This window comes from Equus quagga, chromosome 1, assembly GCF_021613505.1.
Source record: "Equus quagga isolate Etosha38 chromosome 1, UCLA_HA_Equagga_1.0, whole genome shotgun sequence".
NCBI classification, from domain to species: domain Eukaryota; kingdom Metazoa; phylum Chordata; class Mammalia; order Perissodactyla; family Equidae; genus Equus; species Equus quagga.
The window spans coordinates 34,125,912-34,138,801 of record NC_060267.1 but is presented as its reverse complement, the minus strand read 5'-3'; the positions used below and the strand labels follow the sequence as shown (position 1 = coordinate 34,138,801).

Here is a 12,890-nt window from a genome sequence, read left to right as displayed (position 1 = left end):
GGGGCCTCGGGCCGGTGCGGGGCGCGCGGCCCGTGGAGCGCCGCCGAGGGAGGTGCGCGGCCGCGGGCAGGCGCTGCGCGGCCGCCCGCGTCCCCAGTGCCCCGGCTGGCCCCGCCGGGCGGCCTGCGGGGGCGGCGTAGTTGCGAAACTGAGTGAGTATTAACTTTACTCGGCGGCCGCGGTTTCTGGGCAGCGTCCGGGACCCCTCCCTGCTTTTCCTGCAGCCTCGGGGCTCCTCCTCCCCGCCCCTCATTCCCATCTCTGCACCGGGGGTTTCTTCGCCCTCCCGGTCCCCCGGCCCGCTCCCGCCGCCTCCCGTCCACCTTTCCCGGTCGTGTTCCCCTTTGCGCCTTTTCCCCGCCACACACACACGCGCCTCGGACTGAAAAGTACGAGCTTCTTCCATGCTTCCTCCCGGTGTCCTTGGCAGGGGAGTTTAGAGGCCACTTTTGTTGGGCAGGGAAATGTATGTCTGGCTTCTTTAATATTTTTCTTTCCAAATGGAAATCCGATGCTCGGCTGGCCGGGTGGTGGTTTGGGGAACGCTTATTTTCTCCTTTGAAAGAAATGATTGGTTTATAGATTTTTAAATTTTGTTTGAACGATTAACCATCCTCCGTCCCTGTTCCCCCTTGCTGCCCACCGGTCTGGGGAGAGGTGTCCAGCAGAGGGGACTTCCAAAGTAATTCGTTTTTGCAAAGTAGAAACTTTCAGAAGGTAGATCGCAGAGAGCTTAGTAAGATTCAACCTGAAGGGACGTGAGCTTTGATTGTGGGTCCTTGTACGGCACTGGGTCTTACAAGCCGAGTACCTGGGTTCGTAATCGAGTGTTGCGTTGTTACTTTAGCATCGTAGAGCCGCATGGTGTTGCTAAACCACTACTTTCTCAGCATCAAATGGCATTTTGAGCAATGCAACCGTTGCATATAATTGCGGGTCAGTTTTGCCCCCGATCTTTAGGGATTTAGAAGGGAAATAGATGCAAGGCACATTTCGTAGCTGATTTAAATCCGTCAGGTTAGCCCTGTCAATGCGTAAAAGCATTGCATTCAAAAAAAATTCCTCCAACCTAGTGACAGCTAGGACGAACATTTGTGGATTTCCAGTATAATATGGCTCAGCCGTTCTTCATTAGATCTGTTGTGTCCTCAGGAAGCACCTTTAAATGTGTGTAGATCTCTGTTTTTCTGTCGGTTGGATCAACCACTCGTTCTAGTAGGAGGCCCCAGGTAGTTTTTTTTTTTCCAAGTCTTTCATCTTTAGGTTGCCAGGAGTTGGCAATCATGTTATGAAGGAACAGAAAAATGGAAAGCTTTCGTAATGGATTTTTCAGCATCCTGTCCTTTGCCTGGATGAGGCGGTAATGAATGCTAGCTAGCCCTCTGCAGGGAGAGGTGCCGGGTGGACGCAGGACACAGCGCTATCATTGTGGAGGGTGGTATGTGTGAGTTTTTATCTTTCAGTGGGCGTATTAATAGTACTTTTAATCTTATTTATCTCCGTAGGGAACTCTTCTAAAACCATAAAAATTACTTGTGACCATACCCCACTTTAAGAGGACTGAACATAATTTGATAATTATTCTCTCGAAAGATCAGAGCCCCAAAAATATAGTTCGTAACATAGATGAGAAAACCTTTCAAAAATCTCGTACTTCCTCATTTCCTCTCCTTTTAAGAGTCTCAAGCTGGTACTTTCAATAATAGACACAACTGGCAGTAATGCATTGGGTTCTTGCTGGGTTCATTCATCAAGCCTAATTTCTGGGCTTCAATAGTTGAGGGGCACATCAGAGAGCCCAGAGAGGGAGGAAATCATGGTGCTGTGTAGATAAGAAAGGCACTTCAGTTTGCTGAAGTGCCCACATGCTACAGGGAAAAGCAGTTAAAAAGAAGAGAATGTTTAGGTTGTTTTTAGAGTGCATGTTTACTGAATTTGGCATTTGGTTGAGATATTTGGGAATTGCAGATTTTAAATTCTACGTAGTTGTATCATTTCTTTTTGCTTAACATTTTATTTTTTTTTAAGGTTTTGATTTTTTAATGTGAATCTCAATGCTTGGATTTTGTATCCTTCTGTACTGGGTGGCTGGCATTAATTTTTGACTTGAATGCCTTGGTCATTTTGAGAAATGATTAGTTTTTCAAAATTTCTTACTTATTAAATGTGCTATCTTATATTGACGTACATAATGATTTGAGTGTAAAAATATTGTTTGCTGCTGGGTATTGTTGCTCTTTTCGTTGTGGTTGATTTCTCACATAATGGCTTGGCTCATTTATTGTAAAACATTAAGGTCCTAGATATCTTGCTAGTGTTCAAAACACTGCAAAGCTCTTTGCAGGTAGAAGTGGAGTGGGGATGGGCGTGGAATAGGAAAACATTGTGCATCATAAATCTGAGGATTTGGATTTGAAAAATAGTGTATCACCTGTTTACTCTCCTTGGATGCTATCTTGCTCCAACCCTAAATAGATTTCAAAATTCAAAGTGTAGAGATAGTTTCCAAGAACTCTGTATAGTGGAAAGAATGCTTACCCCACAGTCAGCCAGCCGCCAGACTTGCGTGGCAAGTGTGACTTTTCACTTGGAACTGAACGAGCTTGGTCATGCTACTTCAGACTCTGTGAACTACAGTTTACTTTCTGTGAAATGGGGATACTCCAACTAAAAGGGATGCTGTGACTTGTAGAACACCTAATATAGTGCCTGACACATCTTAGCCAATAAATGGCAGCATCTCAGACTTCTCCAGAACTGAGCTCTTGATTACCCAACCTTTCAGCTGTTCCTTCTCTGTTTTTCGTCTCATCCATCCAGCGAGTGACTCAGGCCAGAAGGCTGGAGTTATTCTCCGCTCTCCTGTTCTATCACCCCCCACCCAACCAGTTTGTCACAAAGTCCTGTCCACTTTTCTGGCAAAATCTCCTTCCAAACTGTCGGGTTCCCAGTCCCCCGTATGCTACCATCCTAGCTCAAGGCACAATTATCTTTCCTCATTGCAGAGGCCTCTGCACACACTCCTTCCTGTGCCTCTTCCCACCAGGAAGCCTGAAAAAGAGGAGAAAGTTGCTTGTTGTTTAAAGTCTTCAAAGCTCTTAGGAAACACATTTATTCTTGGGATAAAAATATTAAATCCCCAGCATGCCTACAAGGTCCTGCGTGGTTAGGCCCCTGCCCCCATCTTCATCTCTTGCCAATCACATTGTCCAGTTGTCCAGCAGAGTCACCTCAGGGCTGTTGCTCACGCTGTTGTTCTCTTTATTTTAGGACCATCTCCTTGAGTTGTTTCTCGTCCCTGGGTAAGGTTCAAATATCCTTCTTAGAAAGGTCTTCTCTGAGAAGGCCACCCTTATCATCATGTAACTTAGAACCCTTTATCTTCTCCCTCATACCACAATCATCTTTTCCTTCTTGATATTTACAACAATTTGTAATTATCTATTATTTAGTTGTTAAATGTTTCATTCTTGCCCTTGAAGGCAGGAATAATGGCTGATTTATTCCCCAGTCTATCCCCAGTGACTGGTGTATATTTGGTAGGTGCTCAATAAGTAGTTATTGTTATAATGAATGAGATAGTAATATCAGTTTTTATTTGTATCTTGATTGCCTTCTTTATCACTGTTAAATCTGCTTTACATAACAGAAAAGCCAGACTAGCACTCTCCTGTGCTCCTTCTTTGCTGGTTTTATGTATAATATGAAACAGCCTTTGCAGATATTGGGTAAAATTAATGCATTTGGGCTCTGAAAAATTCATAGTAATAAATTGGGATACCTTTTAATTAGCGTTACCCTTGTGATTTTCTGTTGTAGATAATCCTTTTTCTAAGTACATCATTAAAGTAATTATGCTTTTTTCATCAGCACAGGATTACTGAAAGAAAAAAAATCTTACTATGTCATATTACTTACACATGTCATATGATAACACATTAGTCAGCAGTTGTTGATTGCTTCGTGCTGGACTTCAAAGGAAGATAGGGAAAAATGTAGTAAAAAATGAGAGTTGTAAGGATGTTTCGGACTGTCCCGCTGGGGATGTGACTTGCTTAACTAGGTGTCATTTGACCATTTAGTTAAGGTAGAGGAGTAGTTGTTTAAAAATGGAAGCCACCTAGAGATCTGGAAGTTCTTTTTCACTCTCTCACTAAAGCATTCCTTGTTTTAGCCAAAGAAGTCTCATGACTTCCCAAGGCCAAGGAAGGCTTAAAGATTTGTGCAAGTGTGTTGGTCATGTGGTTGCTCTTTACAAAATATTAGTTTGATGCACTATAACTCTGAAGCGCTTATGTCTTTGTTATTCATGTTTTGTAGCCTCTGCTTCTTACATAATCACCCACATTTCCTTTTGACTTGTTCTTTAGAACTTTAGTTTCCTTTTAGAATTTTCCCTCACACCCTTAGAATATAATGTCAATCTTCTTCTGGTTTTGTGTCTTGTAGGGCACTAAGTATACAGGGAACTTGAGAGTCTATTCTGGTCCCTTCCAGATTTATTTCTTTGCACTCAACCTCTGGTTTTCCCCAAAATGTTATGCCTCTGCGTGTTGTGGACCCTGAGTTTTTGCTAGCCGGGAGGTGGATGCCCTTGGGTCAAGAGAGCAGGGAGCATTAAAGCAGCATTTTTAAGCTCCTGTCATGTGCCCAGGGCTAAATGCTCTCACAAAAGAAGAGTGAGTAGTTCACCTGATCAAAATCTTCAAAAGCAACCTTAAGCTTTTCCTGCATTTGCTTCACTCAAGAACATTATCTTGTTGGCCTCTTATTTCCCCACCCTTTATTTACTAGTCAGGAGGGCATGACTGGATAGAGATGCCCTCTTTATCCTTTACCTTACCTTCGTGCTTATTTAGACCCGATTTTACTCGCCTAAAAATATTGAGAGTGGGGAAAGAGAGGGGCATACCATGTGATTTGCCTTTGTGGTAGGCCGGCGTGCCCCCAGGACATTTGTATCACGAGTAGCCACCACTGGGAAGAGAAGAAAGTTATGGTTGGGAGCCCTTGTTATTTTTTCTCTCATGTATATGTGCTTGCTGGTTACTTTGAGTGACCTGGAACAAGCTGCCTGGAGCGTTTTTAGCACCAGTAATATTACCTATTTATTTCACAGCCTTGCTCTATAAGATTTAGAAGACTTATTTTTGGCAGTGTTTGTTTTTGTCACATTCAGACATATTACAAAGCTCATTACAATTAATTCCAGTGCTGTCTTGGTCTTATGCATTAAGAAAAATATTTTCTTATTCAGTAGCATATGGTTTACTCTTTGTTTTGATAAGAAATCAGATATAAATACAAGTTGTAACAAGAGAAGAGTTTTGATAGTTTTCCACCAGGTTTTAATCATGTGGGTGACTCTTGTTAACGGTCATTGGCTTTTGATTGCTAAATCCTGTTTATCTGTAGTTATAGTAATTTTATTATTGGAAAATCACTTTAAAATTAAATTGTTCTTCCAGGTATAAGCATATACATTGAAAAAATTAGGGTTCTCTTAATGGATAGATATTGGACAGAAAAGTAAGATCTTACTCTTATTTTTGCTTAAAATATTTGAATAGATTTATAATCTCTGAAACACTACTGTGGAAATACTATTGAAAGATAGTTTGGGAGTATTTTGCAGTGTTTAAGGTAAAACTTGGCCATTTCTAAAGCAAGTTCTAATACCTGATGCCATTAGATGTCAGGAAACCTTACGTAACTTATTTGTCCTGTGTTTTCCTTATTTTCTTTTTGTATGTAGTGACTTCCTTCCTTTATATTTCTTTTTTTTTTAGATAGCTTTTTTGGAATATAATTGACATTCTATAAACTGCACACACTTAACTGTACGATTTGATAAGTTTTGACCTATGCATATAAATATAAAATCATCCCCACAAGCAAGATAATGAACATATCCATCACCCTCCCAAAATTTCCCCATTTCCCTTTCTAATCCCTTCCCTTTTCATCATTCCCCCCACAACCACAGCTTTGCTTTCTGTCTCTATAGAGTAGTTTGCATTTTCTATAATTTTTTTTCTTTTTTTGCTGAGGAAGATTAGCTCTGAGCTAACGTCTGTTGCCAATCTTCCTGGTTTTTTTTTTTGCTTGAGGAAAATTAGCTCTGAGCCACCATCTATGCCACTCTTCCTCCTCTTTATACGTGGGTTGCTGCCACAGCATGCCTGACGAGTGGTGTAGGTCCACGCCCAGGATCCAAACCCACGAACCCCAGCCACTGAAGTGGAGTGTGCTGAACTTAACCACTATACTGTGGGGCCAGCCCCTAGAATTTTAAATTAATGGCATCATGTAGTATGTACCCATTTTTGGTCTGGCTTCTTTTCACTTAGAATAATTATTTGGACATTCATTCATTTTGTTGTATGCAGCAATAGTTCATTCCTTCACATTGCTGAATAGTATTCCATTGTATGAGTATACAATTTGTTTATCTATGTGCCTATTGAAGCGCATTTGGGTAGTTTCTAATTTTTGGATATTACAAATAAAACTACTATGAATATTTGTATTCAATCTGTGTATGGACATAAACTTTCATTTATCTTGGGTAAGTAGTAGGAGTGGAATGGCTGGATCATGATAGGTGTATGTTTAGCTTTTTCAGAAACTGACAAACTGTTTTTCAAAGTGATTATACCATTTTACTTTCCTACCAGCAGTATATAAGCAGGCTGGTTCCTTCACATCCTTGCCTACACTTAGTATAGTCAGTCTTTTAATTTTAGTTATTAGTGGTATTTCATTGTGATTTTAATTTGTGTTTCCCTAATGACTAATGATGTTGAGCATCTTTTTATATATTTTTTGCTGTCTCCTTTGGTTGTGTCAGTTCAGATCTTTTGCCCATGTTTATAGTGAGTTTATTGTTTTCTTATTGTTGAATTTTGAGAGTTTTTAATATATTTTAGACAAGTTCTTCATCAAATATATGCTTTGCAAAGATTTTCTACCAGTTTGTGGCTTTTCCTTTCATTCTTTTCACACTGAATTTTCATTGAAGAGAATTTTCTCATTTTGATGAAGTCCAATTTATGAAATTTTTTTATACATTGTGCTTTTGGTGTCCTGTTTAAGAAATCTTTGCCTAACCCAAGGTCACAAAAATTTTCTCCTGTGTTTTCTTCTAGAAGTTTCATAGTTTTAGGTTTTATGTTTAAGTCTATGATCCATTTTAAGTTAATTTTCTAAAATAGACTTTATTTTTTAGAACAGTTTTAGGTTTACAGCAAAACTGAGCAGAAGGTACCAAGATTTCCCATTTACGCAGGGCCCCCACACATGCATAGCCTTCTCCATTATCAACATCCCTCACTAGAGGTACATTTGTTACAGTTGTACCTACATTGATAGGTCATTATCACCCGGAGTCTGTGGTTTACATTAGGCTTCACTCTTGGTGTTGTATGTTCTGTGTGTTTGGAAAAATGTATAATGACTTGTATCCACCATTATAGTATCATCCAGAGTAGTTGCACTGCCCTAAAAATCCTCTGTGTTCTGCTTATCCATCCCTCCCTCTCTCCTAACCCTTGGCAACCACTAATCTTTTTACTCTCTCCATAGTTTTGCCTTTTCCTGATTGTCATATAATTGGAATCATACAGTATGTGTAGCCTTTCTAGATTGGCTCTTTCACTTAGTAATATACATTTATGTTTTGCCTTTTCCTGATTTTGGCAGTTATGAATAAAGCTGCAATAAACATCTGTGTGCAAGTTTTTGCATGGAGATAAGTTTTCAGCACCTTTGGGTAAATACCAAGGAGGGCAATTGCTGGATCATATGGTAAGAGTATGTTTAGTTTTGTAAGAAACTGCTAAACTGTCTTCCAAAGTGGCTGTACCATTTTGCCTTCTCACCAGCAATAAGTGAGAGTTTCTTTTGTTCCACATCCTCATCGACATTTGGTGTTCTCAGTGTTTTGGATTTTGGCCATTCTAATGGGTTTGTAGTGGTATCCCCTTGTTTTAATTTGCATTCCCTAATGACATAAGACGTGGAACATCTTTTCGTATGCTTATGTGCCATGTCTGTATCTTTGGCAAATGTCTGTTAAGGTGTTTGGCCCATTGAATTAATTTTTTATATTGAGTGAGTTATGAACTGAAGTTGATTTTCTACATATGGAAATCTAATTGTTTCAGCAATATTTGTTAAAAAGACTCTTCTTTCTCCACTGAGTTGTCTTTGCATCTTATTCGAAAATCAGTTGTCTATTATATCTCTTTTTAGTGTATCAGTTGGCATTCATACCTGGATAACACAACCTAAAGGAAAAGCAAAGTCTGGTGGGAAGGGGCATATACAACTTAACCTTTAAATTTTAGTTTTCTTTCCTATTAATGACAATTTTTTCAGTGTTTTCTCTCTTTGAAAATCTCCCAACCTAGAGAGCATGCCCTCCATTTTAATTTTTCTAGTCTTGATGATCTCTCTCTTCTATTATGTTCTCTTGAGTAATGATATACAGTATATATTGGAAAGAGTGCCCATTTCAGTTAAAAGCCTGGCTGGATCTTAGTAGCTTTGGAGAAGTTATGAAGCTCACCCAGCCTCAAATTCCCTGATCTTTAAATGAAGCTACTAATTTATCACTAAGGGATGTTTTGGAATAAAGGAGATGTTTATATGTGTCCATATATGGAAATGAATGTATACGATGTGTCTCAGTGAAGGGTCAGTGCCTTTCCCTCTTGCCCAACTCCAGTGAGCTCTAAATACTTGTTCTGTCTGAACAGGCCTCAGTGCTCTCTGGCGAGGACGGGTTCCAAACCCCTCCACAGTCTGTCCAGGCCGCTGGTCTGAGGAGCTCCTGAGTTAGAACACTGTCGGGGGGATCACCCAAGGGGAGAGAAGAGCGTTTGCTAGTTAACGTGGAAGATCCTCCTCACCCGGTAGTCTGGAGTCGGCTGTCTCCTAGGCCTTTCTTCATGGGATCCTCTCTCTATTGTATTTCAGTCTCACCTTCCCTTGGCTCCTTACCCTCAGCCTGGAAAGAACATGCTCAAGTCTCTCTCGACATTGCTGCTCCTTCTAGCTGTCTTCTGTCTCAGCCAACTTCTTACAGCAGTTGTCTGTGCTTAATGCTTCTACTGCATCACCTGCCAGCTCTCTCCCCAGCCAGGTACCATTCCTTAGAAACATTTCTTGCCACAGGCACCAATAACTTAATTGCCAACATCAGTGGAAACTTTTCACCCATAATGTAACCAGGGCTTTTTGTAGCATGTTGACACTGTTGAGCTGTCTCCTTGTGTCTTGAAATTCTCCTTCTTGGCTTCCTTGTCACCACCCTTTCTTTATTCATTCAAAAATGAACTGTGTGCCTTCCATGCATGGGGCCGTAGCACTGAAGAAAATGCTCAGAATTCCTGCTCTCATGGAAAGTGCACTCTACTGGTGGGAGTTAGAAAATAAATGAATGAGTGATTTTACATTCTTTCTATGATGGTAAATGCTTTGGAGGAAAAAAATAGAAATATGGAGCAATTGAAAATGCTGGGAGTAGGAGTGGAGGTGTTATTTGATATTGGATAGGCAGGAAGTCCTCACTCATGAGAGAACATTAGAGTAGAGACCTTAGTGAAGTGAAGGAGCCAACTCCATAGCTGTGTGGAGTAAGAACACTCCAGATAGAGGAGACAGTGAGTGCAGAGGCCCTGGAGCGGGCTCATATGGGTGTGGCCACATCATAGCAGCCAGACCAGTGAGGCTGGGGTCGAGGGGCAGGAGATGAGGTGGAGGAGCTAGTGGGGGCCCCTCTACTAAGGCCTTATTGGCTGTGACAGGAATCTTAGTTTTTACTCTTGAGTGAGGAGACAGTTGAGGGTTTTCAACAGAGGAATAACAAATTGGAGAGTAGCGTGGGGTAGCAGGCAAGAGCATGAACTCTGGAGCCAGTTGCTTGGGTTAAAATCCCAGCCCTACACTTACTGGCTCTGTGACCATAGAGTAGTTCTGTAGCTTCCCTGAGCCTCATCAGTAAAATGGGATTAGGAATGATACCTACCTCATAATGTTGTCGTGAGGATTGAATGAGTTACTATTTGTATGGCAGATAGTAAATATTAGAAAAGTGCTTGTTAAATAAGATAAGTAAAGTTGAAAAGGCTCACTTTACTGCCGTATAGAAAGAGCTTGTCAAGGGGGTTTAAGAAAGGAGTCAGGAAGCCAAGACATGGAAACAACCTAAGTGTCCATCAGTGGATGAATGGATAAATAAAATGTAGTGTATGTATACAGTGGGATGTTATTCAGCTAGAAAAAAGAAGGAAATCCTTCTTTTTGCTACAACTTGGATGGACCTTGAGGGCCTTATGCTAAGTGAAATAAGTCATACAGGGAAAGACAAATACTGTGTAATCTCACTTATATGTGCAAACTAAGAAAACAGGAAAAAACCGAACTCATAGATACAGAGAACAGATTGATGGTTGCCAGAGGTGGGGGGCACAGGGAGGAAATGGGTGAAGGTGGTCAAAAGGTACAAACTTCCAGTTATAAGACAAGTCCTGGGCATGTAATATACAGCATGGTGACTTAAATAGAAGGAAAAAAAGGTATAGAAGCAGGAAGACCAATTAGGTGATGATTGCGATAATTCACACAAGGAATGGCTGATATGGTGAAGGTGGGGCAAAGAGTCACATTGTGGGTGTATTGTGGAAATGGGAATGACCCGTTGGCTGGAAGATTAGATCTGTGTTTTCTCCCATCTCTGATCTTTCTGACTATGTCTTCTTTGCTGCCTCCTTCTCTCCCTTTTGACCGGAGGTTCTCAGATAGGGTGATACAGTTTGGAAATATGTGGAGGCATTTTTTGGTTGTCACAGAGACTAGATCGTGGGTGTTTCTGGTGTTTGGTGGGCAGGGCCTGGGCGGGGCTGCTCAGCATCCTTCAGGGTGAAGACGTGCCCTGTGCAGTTTGCCAGTAGCATCCTGGTTGAGAAATGCTGCTTTAGACCTTCTTCCCACCTCCCCTCCTCATCCCCGGGCCCAGGATTTCTTAACCTGTGGTCCTGTGTGGGCAGCAGGGGACCTGTAAGCTGGCTGGTATTTTTTCCAAAATGTTGTTTGTTTATGTACATTTTTTGGGCGGGTGAAAATTTTCATCAAGTTCACCAAAGGGTCCATATCCTAAGAATGTAAGAATTTCTGTTATGAGTGGTCTTACCCACTTTCATTGTTTCTCTTCCAGTGTGTGGTGATGGACTTCCAAATCTGTTCCTCCAGTGCTCTGTATTCTGACTTCCAGACCCCTCTGTACTGAACCATGCAGCAGTTCCTCAGGATCAGCATATCTCCTAACTTATTCCTTTATTTCCTGCCTGGGTTTGTGGCACGATCATCCACCTTATTCCTAATCTTTCTTGTGCTACCTCACCTTGACTAACTCTTGTAATCCTTCTGATTTTACCTCCTGGACAGCTGAGGACATTTTTTCCATTTTCCACATCATTCACTGCTGTAATTTAGTGTCTCTCGTTGAGACTGTTGCCGCTTCACTGGTCTCCCCACCTGAGACCCATCTTCCATGTGTCACCAGATGAGCTCTTGGATACACAAATCTCACTGTGTCACTGACTTGCTAAAAGCTCAACTCTGTCACTGCCTACAGGGTTGAGATCAGACTCTGTCATAGCACACAGGACCTCTGAAATCTGGCGCTGGTCCCCCGCCCTGGGCTAGGCAGGTGGCTGTCCTGCCTTCTGATTGGCGGCTGCCCACCACCTCTTCCCCATCATTGGTCCTCACATGCAGGCTCTAGCCGGACTAAATTAGTAAACTATTTCATATGTTAATGGTGAAATATCTACACATGCTATTTCATCACGTGAGAAAATGGTTCAGTCTCTTCCTTACCTACCGAAATACTCGATAGCTCTAAAACCCGGCCTGGCCATCCTCTCTTCCTGAAGGAGGTACTCAGTCCCTCAGGAGTCCCTCTTGCCTTCTTTTAATACCATATGCGTGTGTATTTCTCTTCTTCCTTTGTGTTGTAATTTCAGAAGCTCTCTACTTCAAATAGGTGAGCTTCTGAAAGGCTCTTCTTAAGCTCATTTGTTCACAAGTTCAAAGTGACTAAGAGGACTTTAAGCTTATAGTCCCCTGATGCAGTTCAAGGAGTGTAAGTTGGTTCTTTGAAGCTTTATAACCAGTTATGCCCTTGCTGCTGGATGTTCCATGGGGCATCTTTTTCTAAAGTGGAGCAGCTCTGTACATTAAAAATCTCTCGAGGCAGGTGGCTCCTTCATGTTCTCTTTGGAGCCCTGGGAAGCCCTTTAGTAGCCTTTGGTGTCCAAGTTCACTTCTCACCTCTTGATTTGCAGGAGCCTGGGTGGGCTCAGCCCTGGCTGTGCTCATCCTTTCTGTTCTAGAACAACTAACATTGGGCCAAGTTTCCACCTTTGCCATTGAGCATCCTGTTGTCTACTCAAAATGAAAAAACTTCTGAAGCTCTCTCTTCTCTGTTCTGTTTGATTGTTACTGCTAGGTTGTAATAGTTATAGGTTAGCCTTTTTCACCCTCAGCCCCATTCATCCTTTACTCTTCAGGGTTCTTGCCAATCTTCATTCCAAATGCAAAAGGAAAAAAGAGAAAAGAAAAATATTTCTCATCACTCTCGACCATTTTTATTAGCTTTCCTTTTCTTTCTGTCATAGTTGTGTCTCCTTTTTATTAGCACTTTAAACACGTACCATACTTTTACATTGTCAAATGTGATGAGGTTAATAATGTTTGTGAAATATTTTAAAATGTACTTTAAGTACAGCAAACATTCATCCACAGACTAACAAGCATGAAGGCGGCCACCCAGGCCGAGTTTTCAGAATTGGGCTCTGAGAGTGGTATTTGTTCCCATCCGAGCA

General features: G+C 41.5%; 1 protein-coding gene across 4 annotated transcripts in view; it reads left to right on the top strand.

The window, feature by feature from the left end:
- The first annotated feature begins 6 nt into the window (after positions 1-6).
- The window catches only part of RASSF8 (Ras association domain family member 8), a 118,818-nt gene continuing 105,934 nt past the window's right edge, over positions 7-12,890 (top strand). For all 4 annotated transcript variants that reach the window (XM_046669532.1, XM_046669522.1, XM_046669520.1 and 1 more), the window contains exon 1: positions 7-152. The gene's annotated coding sequence lies outside the window, so the exon portion shown is untranslated. The remainder of the gene's footprint in view (positions 153-12,890) is intronic.